Source organism: Castor canadensis, chromosome 6, assembly GCF_047511655.1.
Source record: "Castor canadensis chromosome 6, mCasCan1.hap1v2, whole genome shotgun sequence".
NCBI classification, from domain to species: Eukaryota; Metazoa; Chordata; class Mammalia; order Rodentia; family Castoridae; genus Castor; species Castor canadensis.
This window is the reverse complement of record NC_133391.1, coordinates 153,149,446-153,175,737: the sequence shown is the minus strand read 5'-3', so window position 1 is coordinate 153,175,737 and position 26,292 is coordinate 153,149,446. Positions and strand designations below refer to the sequence as shown.

The 26,292-nt window shown below is 34.1% G+C and overlaps 2 pseudogenes; one reads left to right on the top strand and one right to left on the bottom strand.

Moving 5' to 3' along the window:
• Positions 1-348: 348 nt before the first annotated feature.
• LOC109678258 (RNA-binding protein 41 pseudogene) lies at positions 349-1,657 on the top strand (annotated as a pseudogene).
• A 3,851-nt stretch (positions 1,658-5,508) lies between these two features.
• LOC109678259 (eukaryotic translation initiation factor 3 subunit E pseudogene) lies at positions 5,509-6,477 on the bottom strand (annotated as a pseudogene).
• Between the last annotated feature and the right edge of the window lie 19,815 nt (positions 6,478-26,292).

The following is a 26,292-nucleotide window of genomic DNA, read 5'->3' as shown; positions in this document are numbered from 1 at the left end:
ATATAAAAGAAAGATTTATAGAGCACATGATAAGGAAAATGTTGTTCATTTGGAAAAAAGTACAGGAAAAAAAAAACAAAACAGAACAACAAGTCATCCAAGTGATAGGGCCCTAAACTGCTTAGTCAATTTAACTTACTTAGCAGAAGGGTTCATGTTCTGGTGGGAATGACCCGAGGTGGCACTTGCAATAATAATTAGTAGATTGCTGTTATTCTACAAGTTCATATTATGTGCAACATACTATGAATCACAGCTCACTCCTTTCTTTTCATTTTTCTGGATTTGGTCAGAGGTCTTGATTTTCTTACACATAAATATAATTTCAAAATAATATCCTTGAGGGGCCTGTGGAATCATGAAGAGGGTAAACAGTTGTGTGAAGAGTGATGACCATGTCCTGGAGGAGCTGGAAACAGAAGGGGAAAGGCAGTTGAAAAGCCTCCTTCAACATCAGCTTGATACATCTGTCTCCATTGAGGAATGTGTCTCTAAGAAAGAGAGCTTTGCCCCCGGGACCATGTACAAGCCCTTTGGGAAGGAAGCAGCTGGAACTATGACTTTGTCCCAATTCCAGACACTGCATGAAAAGGACCAGGAAACTGCTTCTCTCAGGGAACTGGGGCTCAATGAAACAGAAATCTTGATCTGGAAGAGCCATATTTCGGGTGAAAAGAGGACAAGGCTGAGGGCAACTCCAGAAGCAATACAGAATCGTCTCCAAGATATTGAAGAAAGGATCTCAGAGCGTCAGCGAATCCTTTGCCTGCCACAGAGATTTTCAAAAAGCAAACAACTGACTCGGCGAGAAATGGAAATAGAAAAATCTTTATTTCAGGGAGCTGACCGTCACTCCTTCCTTAAGGCTCTTTATTACCAAGCATACCACAAAAAGACAAGTGCAGACAAGTACATGACCTCAATGAAGAGGAAGATAAAATTAGGCACAAAAGATGAACCCTAAAAGAAGAACAAAGGTGATCCCATGAACAACCTGGAAAGTTTTTACCAAGAGGTGATAATGAAAAAACGTCTTGAAGAGTTCCAACTTATGAGAGGTGAACCCTTTGCTTCCCACTCACTGGTCTCAGCTACATCAGTGGGTGATAGTGGCACAGCTGAGTGGCACAGCTGAGAACCCATCATTACTCCAGGACAAGGGAAAGCAGGCAGCACAGGGTAAAGGTCCCAGTTTCCACATGGCAAAAGTTATTGATTTTTCACCTGAGCAATGTTGGACTGGGCCTAAGAAGCTGACGCAGCCAATAGAATTTGTCCCAGAAGATAAAATCCAGAGAAATTGTTTGTCAGAGGAGGAGATCTGAAAAATTCCTATGTTTTCTTCATATAATCCAGGGGAACCAAACAAGGTATAGGCCAAACCAAGAAAAACAACATGGGTTGTTTTCACTTTTATTTACCTCTACCTAGAGTAATACTTTTAAATTAGTTCTGATTACCAAAGATTATGACATAGGCATGGTGATTCTATTTGTCCTTGACCTTGATTATTCTCTGCATGCTACATAAGTAGCATATTTCCTGTGATGTTCTCTGTGCTTTCCTTAGGTCCTAAACTACCCTTAGAATTTTAAAGAAATCTTTATGAGACTTTAATCCATACTTATTAGATAAAAACCCTGAATTGAAGGAAAAGTAAACTCTAATTTCCTTAGGCTAATAATAATCTATTATTACCATAGTTGGTAGCCATGGTGTTTGATGCCGTGAAAAGGGTTAACTGTTAGTTACCATGTAAGTTTCCTCTTCAGAATGCTTTTTTCATGTGAGTTTTATCTTCAGAATGTTTCACCTGGCTTTCATACAACACATGATTTAAGTTACTGTTAGCAAAGCAGCAAAGTAAGAACACCGGTCCTCTGAGTTTTGAGAAACTGACAAACCTATAAGCAAGTAATATTGTATGTAATCCTTATTTTATTGATCAAATCATTATTTCACATTCATGCTAGGAATGAAATACTCTTCATTACGATGTTACCCAAAGAAACAGCACAAGCCCCTAGAAAATTATAGGTCTACTTTAAAAAACAAAATCAGCCAGGTACTGAGATAATGAGGATCATGGTTTGAGGCCAGCCTGGGCAAATAGTGTTTTGACCCAGTCTCCAAAATAACCAGAGCAGAATGAACTGGAGGTGTTGTTCAGGTGGTAAAGCATCTGCCTGCTTTGCAAGTGCAAAGTCCTGAGTTTAAACCCCAGTCCTATGAAAAAAATAAAAACACCAATTCAGACTTTTCCAGATTTTTTTAACAGTCATTGTGAATGATGTAGATGTTAAAGTACTTTCCTTTGAGTGATTGAATTTCTAATATGTTATTGTTGTTTGTTCCGGGTAGCTTCGTTTTTACTTACTTTTTGTTACAATACATTGCAATATACCGAAGGCTGTATAGAATAAAGTAGCAAACACCTTAACTAGCCAGCCATATTTATCAATTCTTAATAGTTTCCATATTCACTTAACTAAAAAAAAGTAGAGAATTACAGATACACCTGAAGACTTCCATGAACCGTTCACCAACCTCATTTTCCTTTCCAGTTGTAACCACTATCCAGAATTTGTTATATCCATTCCCATGTACATTTTTATGTCTTTACTACATATCTATATATAGATGTCCCTGACTTATGATGGCTCAATTTACAATTTTTTTTACTTTATTATTATGTGAAAGCAATATGCATTCAGTAGACACTGTACTTTGAGGTTTGGATTTTGACTTTTTTCCAGTTTAGTGATGTATAGTATGGTACTTTCTTGTGATGCTGTGCAAGCTGCAGCATCTAATCAGCCATGTTTCCCATGAGGGTAAATAGCTGCTACTTGACAGTGTACTGTGTTGCTAAGTTACCATATTCCTTAGATTAGGTGTACTAAATGCATTTCCAATTTATGATATTTTCAACTTACAGAGGGTTTGTCAGGATGTAACCCCATGATAAGTCAAAGAGCATCTGTAATTGTAAATACATAGTTTTATACATTTTGAAACTACATAGATGATGTCATACTCTCCATATCTTGCTATAACTTTTTTATAACTCAATATACCTGATGTTTTTGAAATGTATTCTAATGATCCAAGGAACCATTTAGTATTCCACTGTAGAGATATGCCATAATTCATTTGTCAATTTTCCTGAAGAGTTGTCCTTTCCATGATTTTCCTGTTACAGATAATAATTACAAATGTTCTTTTACATATCTCTTACCAAATATGTACAAGAGTTTCTGACAGTTTTTTTGAAACTTAGGTTACAATTAGTAGGTCACAACCAGCAAGTTTTTAAAAAATAAAATAAAATAGCTAGGGAGTAGGTCAAGTGTAGGGTACCTGTTTAACAAGTACCAAGCCTTAAGTTCAAACCCCAGCACCACCAAAAAAACAATAAAAATAAAATTGAGTGGAATACAATAGAAAATATCAAAGTATATTTCATACACTTAGTGTAATTACTATTTCTTAAAGTTTATATTTTGTTTGGGCAGGGGTTCAAGAAAGAAGGGAAATAAAATACAGTTCTTCCTATAGATCTTAATCAAAAAATTTGGGGCAGTATCACTCTAATGGCTCCCCTATTTGTGTACATTTGAATCACCTGAATGACTTATTAAAACACAGATTGCTGGTTTTTACCCCCAAAATTTTTGACTCAGCAGATCTGGATTAGGGTGTGAAAATTTGCATTTCCAATGAGTTCCCAGGGGATGCTGCTGCTCCTGTTGACATTTTAAAGATTATATACCTAGAAGAGGAATTATTATAATATAGGATATGTATGTTTTCTACTTCCAATAAGTAGGATTTCCGAGATTCCCCCTTACATCTTTGCCAAGATTTCATAGTATTAAACTGTTAATTTTGCCAGCCCAATAGGTTTGCAAAGTTATCTGATTTTTTTAATTTTCATGTTCCTGATTTCCAGTGAAGTGATACATGTATTCAACATTTATCAGCCCTTCACCAACCCTCTGTGAATTAGCTTTTCTGTTTCTTTGCCCATCATTTGATTTTTTTGGCTTTACATATTCATTTGTAGAAGCTATTTTTAAATTCTGGACAAACACAAACAGCCTAATAAAATGGCCAGAAGATATAAATGAGCAATTCACAGAGGTAAAGTCATGGATGACCAATAAACTTAAGAAATCTCATTAGTAATGAAAATGTAAACTAAAACCATAATAGTGTATACCATTTAATAGCCAGGATATTGACATATTCATAGATCTACCAATGCCAAGTCCTGAACATATGGAATAAAAACTCAAATACTATTAATGGAATATAACATCATGGTAATATCTAGGGAAGTTGAAAATGTTCTTATACTATAAGTCAGTAGTCTCACTCCTTGGCATCTGTCCTAGAGAAACTCCTGCACATGTACATTAGGAGATTTCACAAAGGTACTTTTAGCACTGTTTGTAAACACCATACATGTTCATTAGCAAGAGACTGAATAAAACATGGTATATTCATAAAATAGAATACAGTAGAGAAAATGAATAAAATAGAATTGGTATCAGCATCAAAGAAACTCACGTAGTTTTGAATAAAGAAAACTTGGTACAGATAAAAAAAATAATAATATCCTTATTTTTAAGTTAGTCTGAATGAACTCTGAATTGTTCTTCACAAACAAATGTTACTCATATAGGTAGAGAATGCAGGAAATAGACAAATATTTAAACCTTTCTACATGTTTACAGTTTGACATCTGAGCTTGGAAGTTTACAAACCAACACTGACAAGAGAACTAATAACAAATTGAAACTGGACATCTTGTCTCATCTCCTTTAAATAATTAAGATCTAGAGTAAGTTGATTCCCCTAAATCTTGAGGCGGGGATAGGTAGACACCAAGGATCACAGCTTACATGAGCAGCAGAACACCAGTAGAAACCCACTACTGGAATCAGTATCAGTAGGAAGACTTCAAAGTTGACAAATTTCTAAAAGCTAAATATACAGTAGATTGAGCGTTAAATATTCCATAAGTATCCATTATAAGGGGGACCTACACATTTTCCATAGTTTTATCACTAGGAGTCCCACTACAAAAAACAGTCCCATATTGATCTGGCATAGGATGAGGAAAAGGAACCATTTTGAGAAACACTGTTCTTCTCAACAATGCCTGCTCTCAAGTACAACTATCCTACAGGAACCTAAACCTACTGAGCTTTACCATAACCTAATAAATCAGGGAGATGGAAGTATCCACCTCCAGCTTACTCTACCTATGTACAAGGAGAAAAAGAAATATCCACTTAAAAGCTAATATCTAATCATGTAAGTATTAAAAAGCTTTCCTTCTCTCAACACTTTACCACATCAAAAATGATTCTTTTTTTAAAACAGCCTAATTTATGCAAAATTTACATCAACTATGTTAATTGCTTCTAAAGAGTTTGTCCCCATGCATATAATGGTTTGATTATTTTTTATTTCTTTTATAATCTTTTTTTATACAGTTCTTTAGTAGAAACCAGAATCTTGGGTTGCTCATTTTGGAGCCTCTAATTTATTATTCTGATTAAACTTCATTTTAATATCCATGGCCAGCATCTGGTTTCAAAAAGAAAGAGTTTTTTCCTTTTGAATTACTTACTGATAGGGCACAACTGCACTGTTACCCATAATCAAAGGTCCTAATTTAGAATAATCATGACATCTCATGTGTACTTCTAATAAATGTCACAATCCACCTTTTGGTTTCTTCTGAAATCATGTTCAGTTTATCTGCCAATATACCAATGTAGATACGCTATGATTACACAAAAAGTCTCAAATACAAAGAGATGGGCATTTTCAATGAAATCCTTAAGACAAATCACCAATAAGAAGTCATACACAGGCAGTGATTGATATTCTCTCAGCCTTTTCTGAGACCCATCAAAGTCAAAATTACCATATAAGCATTTCATAAATTCTGTAATTGGGTCTTTGTATGTGTGATCCTCCTGTTGAGTAATTTTAGTTCTTTTAGCACCTACTGGTGTTTTTGAACATCTTTGTTATGACAGCAGTTGGCAAATACTGGAGAATATGTGGACACATCTTATGAATTGTGTTCAGGTACACTGACTGGTAAAGGAAGAGATATTAATATTATTCCAACAATTGAATTGGTTGCAGAAAACAAAGACCAGTGAATTATCCATGCTTGCTGCCGATCAGACTATAGTGGAGGACTCACAGAATTGTTATCTTTTAACCATATAATGTCGTCTATTGCTGCATCCCAATTCTGCATTAAGATTTCAGAAACCTGTTTTCCCTGAAGTGAACTTAAAGCATTGCTGGAACCAACATTCTAAATAAGTAACATAATTCTGCAGCTCCACAGAAATTCCCACATTCATAGTGAAATTTTGCATGCCTGTACAGGGTATCGAGAAATGCCAGCCTAAGCCCACATGTGTCTGTCAAGTAGTCAGATTGCATCCAACCATCCCCTAAATTTGCCTTGTATTTTCTACAAATATCTTCACATTTTGGCCCAGGCTGGTCTTAAACTGTGATCCTCCCTGTTCCCCAGGTTCTTATCACAGCAAAATATATGTCATGTCATGGATGTAGCAAATTATATACAAATTTGGACTACTTTCAAGGCTACATAACACATCCTAAAAGACAAAGGAATTTATAGCAAATTTTGAGGCATGAAAGTATGCAAGGACTAGGGTAAACTCAGAGAATTGGATGAAGATGATACTGAAAATGGAGGATGAGTTTTAGTTTGTGAAAGGCTCCACTTACAATGTTGAGTATAGGTCTTATTGTAAGTTAGGGTATGTTGTTGATTCTTCATGTATTTTTAATACATATTTGTTAATATTGGAATGTCAGAAATATCAATTATGGCTTTCAGAGTAAACATATCATATTTTAACATATTATCTTGTATTTCTGCAGACCTGGAATCTTCATTTTTCATTTTCTGCAATTCATGGGCTGTGAAAAGAGTTAGCATTGTTAAATTCACAAATTACCTTCTATAGATCTTCTCAATATATATTGTTCACTCTGAGATAATATTGTACTTAAAAGTAAGAGTATCAATTATTTCCTGAAAAAAATTTAAAATTCCATGATATGTAAGATGAAGATAAATTTGTCCTTCTTCTAACTAAAGTTCATATTGCAAATATTGAAGAAAGATTATCAAACCATAAACAGCTAATGTAAATTAAAATGCACACATTATTACTCCTGTGTGCTTTGGAGCTCTGAGATGTGTGACTTTAAAATTTTGGTTTTATTTTTAGGAATATGGCCATAATAATATTAGCCATATTAATTTAAAACAGTGTAAGTTATTGGTTAGAAAATAAACTTAATGATTCTCTGTATTCTTAGAGATGACCAAAAATATGCAGACTTCACTGCCAGGTGTTGATTAGTAAATTATTTTCATTAAAAGTCAATCTAGAACAGACCAACTTTCCCTATTATAAATGTATAACTTCTGGAAGTTTATGACACAGTGAATAACTGCACTATTTCCTATGTTGTTAATGAAAGACATAAAGAGAATAGAAGGCTTTGTCTCTGCAGGTTTGTCCATGGAAATAATCAGTGTAAAAGAAAAAAAAAAGTGGTGTCTGTAAGTCTGTAATTTTCTCTCTTGCTCTTTCTGTCTTGGTGACCATAAGTATATATATGTATACATGTTTTTACTTTTAATTTTTCTTTTTGTGGAAGAGAACAGTTCAAAATCTTGCATTTAACACTTTTCCATGTGGTGATGAGATCAAATTTCTCCTCTATTTTAAATAATGATAAAAGAATCAACTTTCCTTCTGACAAATACGTATCATTTATTTTGTTCAAATTAAAATGGTCATTCTAGTTAGTATTGTGTCTGTTTTACTTGTGAGAAGAATGAGCTTAGATTTTTCAAAGTCAATATTGACGTCAAGATTGAAATAAGATTTTATATAATAAAAGTTTCTGTTGTGTAATGTCTCATCAGTACTTCTTATTCTATACTCAGTTTTCCCCAATTTGAAGCATAATCTACAGGATTGGAATTTACTTTGCTTTGCAGTTGCAGACTTTCACTGACAAAGGAAAGCAAATATTACCATTCAATATTATTAATGCATCATAATTTGTTCATGAACATTTATTTACAAAAAAACCTCCTCAAACCTATTTTTGTGCTTTGCTCCATTACACAGAGGATACTTCAGGGAAATAGTGAAGGAGGGTGAATGTGGCACAAATACTGTGAACACAAGTATGTAAATGGAAAAATGATACTTGTTGAAACTATTCCAGGAAAGTGGAGAGGGGCTATGAAGAAGAATAGTGGAGGGATTACATTCAAGTACTATAGATTTAATATATTGTAAGAACTTATGTAAAGGCCACAGTATACCTCCACCCACCACAACGATAAAAAATAGGTTTCAGTAAAAAGAAAACAGACATATTAAATCCAAATGAATGATAATCACTGTGGCTGGATTGAGGAAGAGGAGAGAGAGGGAGGGAGAGAGAGAGAGAGAGAGAGAGAGAGAGAGAGAGAGAGAGAGAGAGACAGAGGGAAAGAGAGAGAGAAAGAAGGAGAGGGCATTTCAATTAAGCAAGGGATTAATTTTCTCTTTATTTTGAATAACCATTTTAAATACCGGCTGGGAAAGAAGGTACAGGTAAGAAATCACAGTGACTTGTCTAGTAAAGTGGGTCTGGACGTGAAAAGAATTATAGAGGCTGTTAGTATACACACTAAAAAGTGAAATGACAGGATTCAGGTTTATTAGATGAGCTTCATAGACTGAAAGGAAGGGGAATGTTTCAAGAATTTACATACGTATATATAAACATATGTACATATGTCTATTTTGTAGTTAGTCAATATGAATTTAGGGATTTAGTTCAATATACATTTATGATTTTGTTTTATAGCTTTCTTTGATAAAATTGTAAGATAAAGACTTACATGAAAATGTTATCATTCCTAACAATCTGTATTTTAAAAAGTAACTTGAATGGCATACTGACACATTCTAGCCATATCCCCCAAACGGCAACAAAAAAACAGGTACTAGAAAAGTTGTGAAGCAGCTGCTTTAGGGCACAGCTATTCATCACATTCATGCATATAAATCCATTACATTCTGTGCTTTTGGATCAAATATCATATTCAACACTCTTTTTTGTAATTGTGCATTTTATATAAATAAAAATATTCAATAAAAGGTGTAATAAAAAAGGGTAGCATGGTTTGGAAAACAGTTATAATTCTTACTCCTGTGAAGTGATTTTCTGAAATTATACATTATATAAGTTAGTAAAAAGCATAGGAAGATATAGTCATAATTGTAATGGTGTTCTCAATCACACATTGGATGTATACATTCTTAACAGTCAGTAATACATAATGTAAAGGTAATTATATTTCTTGCCAGAATGATTAATAAAAAAGAATGTTTTAGAATATATGTAGCACAAGATACTGGTGTATTTATTAGTCTAAGCTTTCAAAGGGAATTTGTAATTTGTATATTGCAGAGTGAACATAAGAATGAATTAAGATACTATAACATCTAGTGCTCCACACAGGAAATATTAATTCCTTTTAGTTTTTCTTGCTTATACATTAGTTATTCAAATAAAAATGAACTCATTGGAAGCTAATGTTCAAATAAAACTACTTTTTAAAGGAAAAATGTCTCCAAATTAATTCTTTAAAAAATATATAAACTGGAGAATTAAGGCATCTACAGAGATGGTAATAAATATGAATGAAAGTAGCCATAGGTATAAATTAATTGAATCAAGTGACTTTTTAAAAGCATAGTGAATACTATAGGAAAAAGGTTTAACTCATTATTGATTTTTGGCATACCTAACAGGCATAAGGTTTTGTAATGGTTTACTTAGCTTTTTGTTTTTTTCTCAAAATCAGGTTGAGAATTTACAGGCAAAAAATATTTGTTTAAAATAGATATACAAATACTGTGTACATGTGTATGTAAATGGAAAAAGGACCTATGGAAATTATTCCAGGAATTAGGGGGTTATTATAAGAACTTATGTAAATGCCACAATGTAACCCCCCCCCCGAGTAAAACAATAAAAATTATAACTCTTTTTTTTTTTTTTTTTTTGGTGGTACTGGGGTTTGAACTCAGGGTCTCATGATTGCTAGGCAGGCACTCTACCACTTTAGCCACTGTGCCAACCTAAAAAATGTAACTTTTTTTATGCTAAATTTCTTTATCCAATCATCAGTGCCGTGTATGCATAATAGATCTTTAATCAGCCATTGAGAAGAAAGAAATGAAATTATGATATTCTCATGAAAATGGATGCAACTGGAGATCATCATGTTAAGTGAAATAACTTAGTTTCACAAAGACAATGATTGAATGTTTTCTCTTATTTATGGAAATTCTGGAGGAAATTGAAAGAACTGAAAAATATAAGGATAAAAATCGTTCAAGAGGAGATTCCAAGATGGCAACTAGAGGGAGGAAGCAGAAAGCATGCTTCCTAAAGTAAACTCTTGGAGAGATGCCGGAGATACAGGAAAAACCACCAAGAAGAGGCAAAACTCCAACACCTCCACAACCCCAGCCCGTGCATGGCATTCCCACACAACATTAAACAGAGAAACCAGGAAGGCTCCTATGCTGCCAGATGCCAGCTCATAACCTGCTTGGGAGATGCAGACTCCCAGTTCACACTGATTAGTACACTATCTCTCCCTCTTTATTTCTTCAGCTCTGTTTTGTTTTGGTTTATTTTTTCCCTTTTCCTTTACCTTCTTTGCTTTCCCTCGCCTCTTAACCTTCCATTCTAGAAATCATCATTGTTCTTATTACAAGCTAGACAGTACTGAATTACACACAGTACAGGGACAGTAACAGTAGCAAGAGGAATAATGGGAAGACAGGAAAAAGAGGGAAACCATTTTTCCCCCAATAATGAATTAGTACAGGAACCAGAGGGAAATGAAGAAAACAGATGCCCAGATCCAGACTCCAACAAAATGAAGAAAAACTATGCCAAAGAACCCAATGAAGCCAACAAGAATAACCTGGAAGAAGAAATCCTGCAAATATCCAATGAGTATTTTATAGAGATGATATTGGATATGGTCAACCAAAATGTGCAGGAGACACTCAAGAAATTCCAAGACAACAAAAATAGGGAATTTGAGAAAGCACAAGAACAAATAAAAGAAAGTATAGAAGCACTGTATAAACACCAAAGTGAAACAAAGAACAGCATAAATAAAGACATAAATGAACTCAGAGCGTAAATAGACAATATTAAAGAGGAAGAGACTCAGGATATGGAAAACCTCAGAAAAAAGAATGAAACAGAAATGCAAAAGCAAATGGAAGGTCAATCCAGCAGATTAGGAAAAACTGAAGAATTATTAGTTAAACAACTCAGGACCCATGAAAAGAAAATGTAAGAACTTACTGACTCATTCAAAATACCAAACCTGAGAATCGTGGGAACTGAAGAAGAAGAGGTGCAAGCAAAAGGAATGTGTAATATATTCAACAAAATAATAACAGAAAATCTCCCAAATCTAGAGAATATTATGCCCTTACAGGTACCGGAAGCTGCCAGAACACCAAACAGACCTGACCAAAATAGATCTACCCCATGACATACTATCATTAAAACAACAAGGACATAGACTAGAGAACGAATATTGCAGGCTGTAAGACAGAAAAAACAAATAACATACATCAAAATCACAGCAGAGTTCTCAACAGAAACATTAAAAGCAAGAAGAGCGTGGGGTGAGATCTTCTGGGCACTGAATGAAAATAACTTCAACCCCAGGATACTCTACCTAGCAAAACTATCATTCAATATAGATGGAGCAATAAAAGACTTCCATGATAAGCAGAAACTAAAGCAATATATGACTACAAAGCCACCACTGCAAAAGATTCTTCAAGGGATTCTGCACACAGAAAGTGAAACTCAACATAACCATGAAAGGGCAGGCAGTACTAAACTACAGGAAAAGAAAAAGCAAAAAAGTAGAGAGTAACCTCAACTTAGCTAGACACAATCAAACCCTCAAACAACTAAGAAAACTAAATGACAGGAATCACCACATACCTATCAGTACTAACACTTAATGTTAATGGACTTAATTCCCCATCAAAAGGCACTGCTTGATGAAATGGATTAAAAAGGAAGATCCAACAATTTGTTGCTTGCAGGAGACCCATCTCACAGATAGAAATAAGCGCATGATTAAATGAAAGTCAGGAAGATTTACCAAGCCAATGGCCCCTGAAAATGGGCAGAAATAGTAATACTTATCTCAGACAAAGTAGACTTCAAACCTACATTGATCAAATGAGATAAAGAAGGACATTCCATACTAGTAAAAGGGGAAATAGACCAAAAAGAAATAACAATTGTCAACCTACATGCACCCAATGTCAATACACCCAATTTCATCAAACATACCCCAAAGGACCTAAAAGCATATATTAACATATACTAACACAGTAGTAGAGGGAGACTTAAAACACCTCACTATCATCAATAGCTAGGTCATCCAAACAAAAAATCAATAAAGAAATCCTAGATTTAAAACATACTATAGATCAAATGTACCTGGTTGATGTCTATAGAACATTTCATCCAACTTCTACACAATAAACATTTTTCACAGCAGACCATGGAACTTTCTCCAAAATAGATCATATCTTAGGGCATAAAACAAGCCTCATCAAATATAAGTAAATAGAAATTATACCATGCATTCTATCTGATCAAAATGCATTAAAACTAGAACTCAACAGCAAAAATAAAGACAAAAAACATGCAAACAGCTGGAAACTGAACAACTCATTGCTTAATGAACAATGGATAATTGATGAAACAAAAGAGGAAATTAAAAGATTCCTGGAAGTCAATGAAAATGAAAATATGACCTACTGGAACCTATGGAACACAGCAAAGGCAGTCCTGAGAGGAAAGTTTATAGCCATGAGTGCCTATATTAAAAAGAATGAAAGATCTCAAATCAATGACCTAATGATACATTTCAAACACCTAGAAAAACAAGAACAAACAAATACCAAAACAAATAGAATGAGAGAAATAGTAAAAATAGGAGCTGAAATCAATAGATACCAAAAAAAAAAAAAAACCATACAAAGAATCAATGAAACAAAAAGTTGGTTCTTTTAAAAAATAAACAAGATTGATAGACCCCTGGCAAACCTGACTAAAATGAGGAGAGAAAAAACACAAATTAGTAGAATCAGGAATGCAAAAGGGGAGGTAACAACAAACACCATGGAAGTTCAGGAAATCATCAGAGACTACTTTGAGAACCTATATTCAAATAAATTTGAAAATCTTAAAGAAATGGACCGATTTCTAGATACATATGATCATCCAAAACTGAACCAAGAGGAAATTAATCACCTGAATAGATCTATAACACAAAATTAAATTGAAGCAGCAATCAAGAGTCTCCCCAAAAAGAAAAGTCCAGGACCTGATGGATTCTCTGCTGAATTCTATCAGACCTTTAAAGAAGAACTGATACCAACCCTCCTTAAATTGTTCCATGAAATAGAAAGGGAAGGAAAACTGCCTAACACACTTTATGAAACCACTATTACAACTTATCCCAAAACCAGGTAAAGACACCTCCAAAAAGGAGAACTATAGGCCAATCTCCTTAATGAACATTGATGCAAAAGTCCTCAATAAAATAATGCTATACCAAATTCAACAGCACATCAAAAAGATCATTCACCAAGACCGGGTAGGCTTCATCCCAGGAATGCAGGGGTGGTTCAACATATGAAAATCAATAAACATAATAAACCACATTAACAGAAGCAAAGACAAAAACCACTTACTTGATCATCTCAATAGATGCAGAAAAAGCCTTTGATAAGATCCAACACCATTTCATGATAAAAGCTCTAAGAAAACTAGGAATAGAAGGAAAGTACCTCAAACATTATAAAAGCTATATAAGATAAACCTACAGCCAGCATTATACTTAATGGAGAAAAACTGAAACCATTCCCTCTAAAATCAGGAACGAGACAAGGATGCCCTCTATCTCCACTCCTATTTAACATAGTACTAGAATTCATAGCCAGAGCAATTAGGCAAGAAGTAGGAAGAAAAGGAATTCCAATAGGTAAAGAAACTGTCAAAATATCCCTATTTGGAGATGATATGATCTTATACCTTAAAGACCCAAAAAACTCTATCCCAAAACTCCTAGACACCACAAACAGCTTTAGCAAGGTGGCAGGATACAAAATCAACTTGCAAAAATTATTAGCTTTTCTATACATCAACAATGAACAAACTGAGAAGGAATATGTGGAAAACAATTCCATTTACAATAGCCTCAATAAAAAATCAAATACCTAGGAGTAACTTAACAAAGGATGTGAATGACTTCTACAAGAAGAACTACAACTCCCTGAAAAGAGAGATTGAGGAAGACTACAGAAGACGGAAAGGTCTCTCATGCTCATTGATTGGTAGAATCAGCATAGTAAAAATGGCTATACTTCCAAAAGCCATCCACATGTTTAATGCAATTCCAATCAAAATCCAATGGCATTCATCCCAGAGACTGAAAATTCTACCCTAAAGTTCATTTGGAAACACAAGAGACCACTAATAGCCAAGGCAACACTCAGTCAAAAGAACAATGCTGGAGGTAACACAATACCCTACTTCAAACTATATTACAAAGCAATATCAATAAAAACAGCATGGTACTGGCACAAAAACCAACATGAAGACCAGTGGAACATAATAGAGGACCTGGATATGAAGCCACACAACTATAACCAACTTATCTTTGACAAAGGAACTAAAAATATATGACGGAGAAAAGACAGCCTCTTCAACAAAAACTGCTGGGAAAACTCATTGGCAGTCTGCAAAAAACTGAAACTAGATCCCTGTTTATCATCCTATACCAACATTAACTCAACATGGATCAAGAACCTTAAAATCAGACTCCAAACTCTAAAGTTGGTACAGGAAAGAGTAGGAAATACTTTGGAACTAATATGTATATGCAAGGACTTCCTCAATGAAACCCCAGCAGCTCAGAAACTAAGAGATAGCACAGACTAATGGGACTTAATAAAGCTAAAAAGCTTCTGCTCAATGAAAGAAATGGTCTCTAAGCAGAAGAGAACACCCACAGAGTGGGAGAAAATATTTGCCAGCTACACATCAGACAAGGGACTGATAACCAGAATATATAGGAAACTCAAAAAACTAAACTCTCTCAAAATTAATGAACCAATAAAGAAATGGGCAAGCGACCTAAACAGAACTTTCTCAAAAGAAGAAATTCAAATGGCCAAAAAACACATGAAAAAATTCTCACCATCTCTAGCAATAAAGGAAATGCAAATCAAAACCACACTAAGATTCCACCTCACCCCTGTTAGAATAGCCATCATTAGCAACACCACCAACAACAGGTGTTGGCAAGGATGTGGGGAAAAAGGAACCCTCTTACACTGTTGGTGGGAATGTAAACTAGTACAACCACTCTGGAAAAAAATTGGAAAGCTTCTTAAAATCTAAACATAGATCTGCCATATGATCCAGCAATACCACTCTTGTGGATATAACCAAAGGAATGCAACACAGGTTACTCTAAAGGCACTTGCACACCTATGTTTATTGCAGCACTGTTCACAATAGCCAAATTATAGAAACAGCCAAGATGCCCCACTATTGATGAATGGATTAAGAATGTGTGGTATTTATACACAATGGAATACTACTCAGCCATGAAGAAGAATGAAATCTTATCATTTGCAGGTAAATGGATGGAACTGGAGAATATCATCCTGAGCAAGGTTAGCCAGGCTCAGAAGACCAAAAATCTCATGTTCTCCCTCCGATGCAAACTTTAGATCAAGGGCAAACACAACAAGGGGATTAGACTTTGATCTCAAGATGAGGCAAGAGCACACAAAGGAGGTATGAAGCTAGGCAAGAAACCAAAAAAAAAACCAAGATAGCATTTGATGCAAAGGAACTAATGCAGAAACTTTAAAGTGACAGAGGCCAATAGGAGAAGGGGACCAGGAACTAGAGAAAAGGTTAGTTCGAGAAGAATTAACTTAGAAGGTAACACACATGTACAGGAAAGCAATGGTATTCAACTCCCTGTATAGCTATCCTTATCTCAACTAGCAAAAACCCTTGGTCCTTCCTATTATTGCTTATACTCTCTCTACAACAAAATTAGAGATAAGGGCAAAATAGTTTCTGCCTGGCTGCCAGGGGATAGGGGGGAGAGGGAGGGGGCAGGGGAAAAGCGACCAGGTAGGGAGAAGAGGGTAGAAATGACCCAAACATTGTATGCACATATGAATAAAATAAACTTTTTTGAAAAGCAAAAAAAAAAAATAAAAGGAGGGACTGTTAGGGATATGAAAGACAAGAGGGAAGAGTGGGGATAAGAAAGGGTAACCTTAAAGTGACAGAGGTCAACATGAGAAGGGGATCAGGAACCAGTGTAAATATCAGTTAGAGATGAATCAACCTGGGTTGTAACACATTTGTACATGAAAGCAATGCTAGGAATCTCTCTGTGTAGCTGTCCTTAACTCAGGTAGCAAAAACACTATGTCTTTCTTATTATTGCTTATTTCTACTCTTCAGTGGAAGTGAAGAAAAGCACAGAACAGGTTCTGCCTGGAAGCAAAGCAGAGAGGTGGAGGGCAGGGGTGAGAAATGACCCAAATAATGTATGCACATGTAAATAAATGAATAAGAATAAATAAATAAATAATAAAAACAGGAAATCTAATCTGGAACTTTAACCAGAGTTGCTTATGTTTCCTTCCTGTGTGTGTGGAGGGAGACAGATACAGACAAGTGTGCAAAGGGAATTTGTGGAACTTATTGATATGCAGGACAAATAAACCGTTATGTAATTTAATTTAAAAGAAGAAAGTATAGTAGAGGGGTGAATGTGATCACAGTACATGTCATGCATGTATGGAAATGTAATAATGAAACTCCTTACTTTGTACAATTAATATTTACTAATAAAAATTTCAGCAAAAAATGTACCTGAATTTTAGGTTTAGTGATTTGGAGTTTTTATATATAGGAATCCAAATTCTTACATTTGAAATGATGGATTCATATCTCCATACACAGACTACAAAATGAATTCAAAACTATTTGTACATAGAGTATAGATGAAATAAATTTAAAACATTTGTAAGTGCACTTGAAGAAATGTGTCATTTTACTTATTAATGATCATAAGACTCTGGAGCATGATTCTCTGTCAAGTTCATATTATTTGAAAAAATTAAAAACAATATGTTGAATTATAAAGTGTTACCCAAACCACTGATTTTGTAAAAGGGAAAAGCAGGACAGTTGAAGCAAGGTTACAAGTGGGAGGATATCTTCCCACAGGCAAAGGGCAAAAGAAAAAAATGTCCTGTTAATAGCAAGTCATAGTTTTTGTCACTTGAGGACCAATTATATGCATGGGATAAGTTCTTATAGGTGAGAGAATGCTGCTGTCAGGAACAGTTTTTCTACGATGTTACAGAGTATTTGTTGTCTCATCCATGTTTACATTCAAACCAAGGACTGTATTAAAGTGTGGATTCCTTAATGTGTTTTGCCTTTGTTCATAAACATTTCAAAAAAGTATTTTACTTATATGTTCATATTAAGGGTATTAAGGGTATTTATTGTTGATTTCACAAAATAATTTATATCTAGTTAGAAATGTAGTAGAAATAAGTATACCATAGAATGTCTTGCGGGAGAATTGTTGAAAATATCACTTATTCACCTCAGAATTATAAAAAAGGCATTTTATAATAAATGAAGTTGCAAATCAGTAGACTAGCAAAGATACCACAGGGTTCCTAGTTATTTTTAATGTTAAAATCTTATAATGATCCTTGGATTGTACTTCTTTGGATTTATCCTGTTTGAGATCCACCTCGCTTGCTTGATTTTGTAGTTTTATATATGTCATCAATTTTCATAAGCTAGTAATTAGGTTTGGTATATTAATAATAGCTAACTTACAAGCTCTATTTTATTTTTCTAGTTTTCATAGAAATGTCCTTTCTTGTCTCCTGGGTACCACCTAGGATACTATACTGCCTTAAAATATCATATTACCTTATCTTTGTTTAATCTGTGACAGTTTTTTTTCTCTTTCTTTCTTTCTAGCCCTCCCTGATGATCTTTTGAATGAAACTTGTGAGATAATTTAGAGAATATTCTTTTACTTGGATGAGTGAATAGAAGGAATACGATTTGTCTTCATTCCATTTTGTCAGGAAGTACATGATATCACCACAATTCATTCCTGGTTATTGCAACCCTGATCAATTAGTTAATGAAGTATTTGCTAGCTTTCTTTATTATAAAGTTATTATTTTACCTTTTGCAAACTCTATTTGATAGAAACAAGCCACAAATTTCAGGGTTAAAGAAGAAATAAGAGAGGAAATCAAAAGGTTCCTGGAAAATAATGAAAATGAAAACACCACCTATGACATAGGACACAGCAAAGACAGTCTTAGGAGGAAAGTTTATAGCTATGAATGCATACATTAGAAGGATGGAATGATCTCAAAAGCCTAATGCTTCATCTCAATCTCCTAGAAAAACTAGAACCAGTGAAACCCAAAACAAGCAGAAGGAGACAAATAATAAAATTATGGGCCAAAATTAATGAAATAGAGACCAAAAAAACCATTAAAAGAATTCAAGAAACAAAAAACTGTTTCTTTGAAAAAATAAACGAGATTGACAAGCCACTGGCAAATCTGACTAAAATGATATGGTAAAAGAACCAAATTAGTGAAATCAGAAATGCAAAAGGGGAAAAAAACAACAAACACCAAGGAAATCCAGGGAATCATCAGAGACTACTTTGACAAACTATATTCTAATAAACTGGAAAATTGTGAAGGAATGCACAAATATCTAGGTACTTATGACCATCCAAAACTGAACCAAGAGTATATTATCCACTTAAACAGATCTATAACATGTAATGAAATTGAAACAGTAATACAGTCTCCCAAAAAAAAAAAAAAAAAGTCCAGGACCTGAAAGATTCTCTGCTGAATTCTACCAGACCTTTAAAGAACAACTCATACCAACACTCCTTAAACTTTTCCATGAAATAGAAAGGGAAGGAACAATGTCTAACTCATTCTCTGAAGCCAATATTACACCAATCTCAAAACTGGACAAGGACATATCCAAAAGAGGAGAACTATAGATCAACCTCCTTAATGAAGTTCAATACAAAAATCCTCAACAAAATAATGGCAAACCAAATCCAACAATATATCAGAAAGATAATTCACCATGACAAAGTCAGTTTCATCCCAGGGATGCAGGGATGGTTCAACATACACAAATCAATAAATTTAATATAGCACATTAATAGAAGCAAAGGCAAAAACTGTTTTATCATCTCAATAGACACAAAAAAAGCCTTTGATAAGATTCAACCCCATGTCATGGTAAAAGCTCTAAGAAAACTAGGAATAGAAGGAAGGTACTTTAATATTTCGAGGCTGTATATGACAAACCTATAGCCAACATTATACATAATTGGGAAAAATTGAAACCATATCTGCTAAAGTCAGGAATAAATCTAGGGGGTGCCCACTTTACCAACATCTATTCAACATAGTCCTAGAATTCCTAGTCACAGCAATAAGGCAATAAGAAGACATAAAAAGAATATAAATAGGTAAAGAAATAATCTAAGTACCCCTATTTCCAGACAACATGATCCTATACTTCAAAGTACCAAAAAAGTCCCACCCAAAAACTTCTAGAAACCATAAACAACTTCAGCAATGTAACAGGATACAACATCTACTTATAGAAATCAGGAGGATTTCTATACACCAGCAGTGACCAAATTGAGAAATCATAGAGGAAAACAATTCCATTTACAATAGCCTCAAAAAGGTAATAAAATGAAACACTTCAAGATAAATTAAACTAAGGATGTAAAGGACCTCTACAATGTAAACAGCAAACCATTGAAGAAGACTATGGAAGGTGGAAAGATCTCCCATGCTCTTGGATTGGCAGAATCAACATAACAAAAAACTACTAGAAGCTATGTACATGTTCAAAGCAATTCCCATAAGAGTCCCAATGACATTCATCAAAGAGGTTGAAAAATCAACTCTAAAGTTTATTTGGAAGAACAAAAGACCATGAATAACCAAGGTAATACTGAGCAAAAAGAGACACACTGGAGGTATCACAATACCCGACTTCAAACTAGAAGAGAGGCATAGCAATAAAAACAGCATGGTACTGCCACAAAAACAGATTTAAAGACCAGTGAAACAGAATAAAGGGCTCAGATATGAATCCACACAGCTATGCCCACTTTATCTTTGACAAAGACATGAAAAACATCAGATGAAGACAGCCTCATTAACAAATGTTGCAGAGAAAAGTGGCTATCTGCCTGCAGAAAACTGAAACTAGATCCATGCCTATCACCCTGTACTATTACCAACTCAAAGTGGATTAAGGACCTTAATATCAGACTCAAAAGTGTACTTGAAAGTAGTATAGGAAGGAGCAGAGGATACTCTGAAGCAATCGGTATAGGCAAGGACTTCCTCAGTACATCACAAGTGGCCCAGCAACTAAGAGAAAGGATGGACAAATGAGAATACACGAAATGAAAAATCTTCTGCACAACAAAAGAAATGGTCTCTAATTCTAGAGATTGCCTACAGAATGCGAGAAAATCTTTGCTAGCTGTACATCAGACAAAGGACTGAGAACAATCCCCAAAACTAAAACTAACTAAAACTAAACTCCCCAAAAATCAATGAATCAATAAATAAGTGGGCAACTGAACTAAACAGAACTTTTGCAAAGGAAGAAATCCAAATGGCCAAAAGACACATATAAAATGCTCACTATCCTTGTCCATAAAGGAAACGCAAATTAAAACCACAGTAAGATTCCACCTCACACCTGTTAGAATTGCTACCATCAAGAACAACAACAATAAATGTTAGCAAAGATATGGGGAAAAAGGAATCCTCATACACGGCTGGTGGCAATGAACTTCTGTACAACTACTTCCAAAAACAATATGGAGGCTTCTTAAAAAACTAAATGTAGACCTGCCTTGTGATTCATCAATACCACTCCTAGGGATATACCCAAAGGAAAGTGATTCAGGTTATTACAAACACTTGCATACCCATGTTTATTGCAGCACTATTCACAATAACCAAGCTATGGAAACAGCCAATGTGTCCCACTACCAATGAATGGATTAAGAAAATGTGGTATTTATTACACAATGGAATTTTATTCAGCCACAAGGAAGAATGAATTTTTTTCAATAGCAAGTAAGTGAATGAAACTGGAGAACATCATCTTAAGTGAAGTTAGTGAGGCTCAGAAGGCTAAAAATCACATGTTCTCCCTGATATGTGGATTATAGAACTGAAACAAATGCAGTAATGTTATTGGACATAGGTCACACACAAAGGGGAGAACATGCATGAGAGGAACAGGAAAAGGGAAGGAAACTTAAAACTTGGATGTGTTTGATGTACTTTTGTATAGGAGTCAAGATAGTAATCTTAAACTGGCAGAGGCCACTATGGGAAGGAGACCAGGAAGTAGTGAAGAGATATCGTAGAGATGAACCAATATTGGTTGTAATACACATGTGCATGGAAGCAAAGCTAGGAATCTGTGTAGATATTTTTATATCAAACTAGCAAAAACACTATGTTTTTCTTGTTATCTCTTATGTTTTCTCTTCAATAAAATTGGAGAATCATAACAAGATAGAGGAACAGGTTATGCACAAAAGCTGGGTAAGGGAGGTGATGTAAATAATGTATACACATGTAAGTAAATGTAAAACTATAAAATAAAATAAATAAATAAATAAAAGAAAAATTGGGAAAGATCTGAGTGGGAAATAAAAAGACAGAAGTGCTATCAATGAATTGTGTTTTGATTTACAGTGCATTATCCTTCCTCACTATAATCAAAGCAGACAATTTTACATCAGACTCTAAGTTTATGTTACTGTATAAAAACATAATTTTGTGACAAAAAGAGAAAAGTTCTATATTCATCAGAACAAGCGTTTTGAAAGAAGTTCTTTAATTTTCCTTCATGCTGTTTATTTTTGATATCAACTCAACTTCTTCATTCCTTAAATGCTGTTTCAAAATCTATGTAATATAGAACCTCTTTAAGAAATTATCATGCTTTGCAAGATATGGCACATAGTTAAGTAGGGTAAGAAATTGTCCCTATGTGACCTTATCAGGAAAGAAAATGTTGTACAGAACCATTGCAAATTTTGTTAATAACCTTCCTTTTTGTGACTCAGCATCTATATTTTAAAATATACAGCCTTTCAGTTTGAATTGTAACCTTTTTTGTGAACTTTATTTCCTATTCTTCTTCTTTCACTTGAACGACTATCATCTCCAATGCAAAATAAAGAATAGAGCTTCATGTAATGATTTGATTATAGCTTGTTAAGAACAGACTTGTTTTTCACTCATCATTCCCTCTTCAATTTTTCACTGAGCTGTGATTTTTTTAGAAATTTTGTTGAGTGGGAAGATGTGAGCTTATGTAAACACGCATTGAACAGCTGAACTGAAATGTTTATAGCCCCAAACATGAGATTACTCATTGACACTAGTACAATGCACAGACATTTTCATGCTTGGCCTATAATTGTAATATTGTATTTGAGGAAAAATGTGTTTGATAAAGAATGAAAACAACTGTATAGTTGCTAAGAAATAATGACATTGGTTAAGTCAAGCAAATCATTTTGGCATTTACTGGTTTACACTTCACCAGATTTATGGAATATTATGTGATAAAGCACTAGGAAATGTTAACTCATAATTAAATAAATCTTGGTCAAATTAATTTTTACTTGCTCAATTGAGTTTAAACAGAGGTCTTTTAAATTCTGTACATATTATATTATAAGTTTGTACAGAAATTCTCAATTACATTGTCTTTTGTTTTATTAATTACTCCATTTGTGAAACAAACACTTTCAACTTCAGTTGTATTGGTCAGTTCAACCCATAACAATGTTTTTCAAATTTGATGCTCTATAATTTTACTTATACGAGCAATGTACTATTATCATAGAATCTCTTAATGTTGCTCTTTTAAATTTCATGATTGCATGTAAAACAGATGAGGGTAACAAGAACAACAGAATATAGTATGTAGGAATTGTCCAAAACCCATAACAAGGGGGAGACGGAGGGAGGAAAGAGAGGATGGATGGCGTCAATATGAGTAAAGTATGCATATATGTATAATATATGTATATAAAATATATATCACTATACACAGCATATGGTACATCATATATCACATATCATATGTGATATCATTTGTAGAAATGGTCTTGACCAGAGCAAAACTAGAAGATACAAATCTATTGCAGAGATAGTCTTATGTTTAGCATATTGTACTCTTGAAAGGAAATAATTATCACAGATTCCTACAGAAGATCTGTGTGCACATCACCTTTTGAACTTTATCTTTCCCACTAGATAAAATGATTACTATTTTAAAGTAATTACACTGATACATTATTCCAAGCTTTCTTTACCCATGTGTATAGTAGAACAATAGATGACATTGGATGATGTCTCTTTAAGCAGGGACTGAGGTTTCTTTTAAAATCATTATTTCATATGTAACTGTCCTTTCTCCTTTGTTGTTTGTCACCATTCAGATTTATAAATTCTTCAGTCCTTGAAAAACACTCTGTTATTCACATATATACTACAGTGTTAGTATATGTCATTTTTGGTAAATGTGTCTTCACCTTTTTGTTATATTTTGTTCAATATAGGTTGGGGATATTTAGTAAAATGTTCCACAGTTATAAGACACTGAGCAATCATAGCTTTTGAAGGTTTCAATGAATTTCTGTCATGGACCATAAATATATCAAACATGAAGCCATTTACAATTTTCTCTAAAGAAGTGAAAAAGGACGAGGAAATGCTAAATGAGAAGAGAATATCTACATTGTTGGAAAAATACTTTTATAGAACCTTAATGTTTTAATTGAATTGCTGAAAATTCTTATATTAGCTTGCATCAACAACTGATAGGGTTTCTCATTCTCTCATTTGTACTTTCAAACTTCGCTTTTTAAAAAATTCTTTTATTATGTCTTTGCATATTGTGAGTGAATTCTTGCATATAACTACTTGACCAATTCTCCTTGGCTGTGACTAATCCAGGATTGATCTAATTTAGTAAGCCTTATTTTGTTTTCCCCATGGCACTCACAAGAGCTTTCTTTACAAGGAATTGTGTTTGGTTATTTTAACTTCATACCATTTTCTTATATCTATTTTCATGTGTCTTTTATACATTTTAATATCCTTTCTTCTCTTTAAGAAATGTAAATTCCTTTGCTTTGAAATCATTTTCATATTCTCTACTAATGAATTGCCTTGTATATTACTTTATTTTGTAAATAATGAGTTTTGGCGCTCTATTACTATTTTTTCTCTTCTCTTTGGGATCTTTACTTATGCTTGTTATTGCTCATTATAAAATGTTTTTGTTGCAACAAATTTTGTTTAACAGAGTGGCTTTAAATCTGCACTCACCTCTTCCCAATGCCATATTTTATTTTTGCCTGCACTCAACCCCAGATCTGACAATTTTGGGCTCTTATGCAGAGGTAACAAGGGAGAGATAATAGCTCAGGTAGCCTAGCACAAGCCAAAGCTTAATGGTTGTCATTTTCTTCTCGCTGTCCCAGGTGAGCAATATCTACAGAAGTCACAACGACAGGGTTCAATTCCAGATACTTTATAGTCTTTGTTTTGGGTAATGCAGGGCCCCTTCAGAGAGCAGGTTAGAACTGTGAGCATGGCTTTGGTTCTATGCAGTGCATGGACTTTTTCCATCAGAATAAAGTTTGAAAAACCATTTCTGTTTCTGGAATTAGAATTCAGTAAGTTCATGGTTTTAGCTTTTATTTCCTGATAATAGATTGATATTTTTATCTAGTTTTTGAGGATGCCCAGAATCACACACATAATGTAATATGAAATTGAAACACTTTATGCCAAGGAGTACATAATCTAAATTACATTTTTTAAACAATGTCTGTTGTAGTTGCATCCAGAATGAGTTCCAGAGGCTAAAAATAGAAGCAGTAATGAGAAATACAAAAAAAGAGAGGCAACCACAATGTTACATTGGGACATGAAGAACAAAAACAGGATGTGAACCATAATAAGTGTAATTGACCTCACAGCTTAAAAAGCAATAACCTTAACCCATCACTAAAAGGTTATTAATTATTATTAGAAATAGTGATTGGTATTAGGGACAATTTATGTTTCCAGATTAATTTGTTCACCTAATTTTGACTTTTCTTAGGCTTCAGTGTAGATTAAAGCTCTACACCATTAATCACTCCCCATTTGTATAATTACATGTTTATGTTGGTTCATTATAATTTTATATTTCTAACAATATTGCTTTTAAGGTAATAATTAACCGTATTATTATGTCTTAAGTTTCCTTTCAGGTAATAAAATTTCTGTCATCAAAAGAGTTTATATACACGTCTTTTGTAAATTGTGATGTTGTCAAATACGTACCAAAATTAAAAATAAAGGACTGAGAGGCTGCAGGAGTGACTCAAGTTGTAGAGTGCCTGCCTAGCAAACCCAAGGCACTGAGTTCAAGCCCCAGTGTTGATAAAAACAAAAGGTTTGGTAATGTAACTCAATGGCCGAATTTGTGCTTAGCATGCTTCAGTCCCTGAATTCAATTCCTGGAATCAGAAATAAAGATTGAGAAAATGTGGACTTTTACAAATTCTCAGTGGCTTCCCTGGATTTCCTTCTGGCTTTAAAGATTTAAAGTTGGTATATATCCCAAATGTTTTTCTTGCACAAACAAATATTTGGAGGTAATTTCTTGCACAAATAAGATAAAAAATATTTTTATAAAGCAATCTAAAATGTAAGGTTCAAGAAACTGCACTGTGACATATTCATAGGAATGCAACTATTTCTTTGATTAATCTCAATACTTAGTCTTTAAAACTTTTCAAAGTAGTGAAGATCTTAAAAATGAGCAGAATTAAAGACGTAAAAAGACTCTGAAAATTGACATATTTTTAAAAACAACCACCATGCCAGCATAATCTAGATCTCACAGTTATGG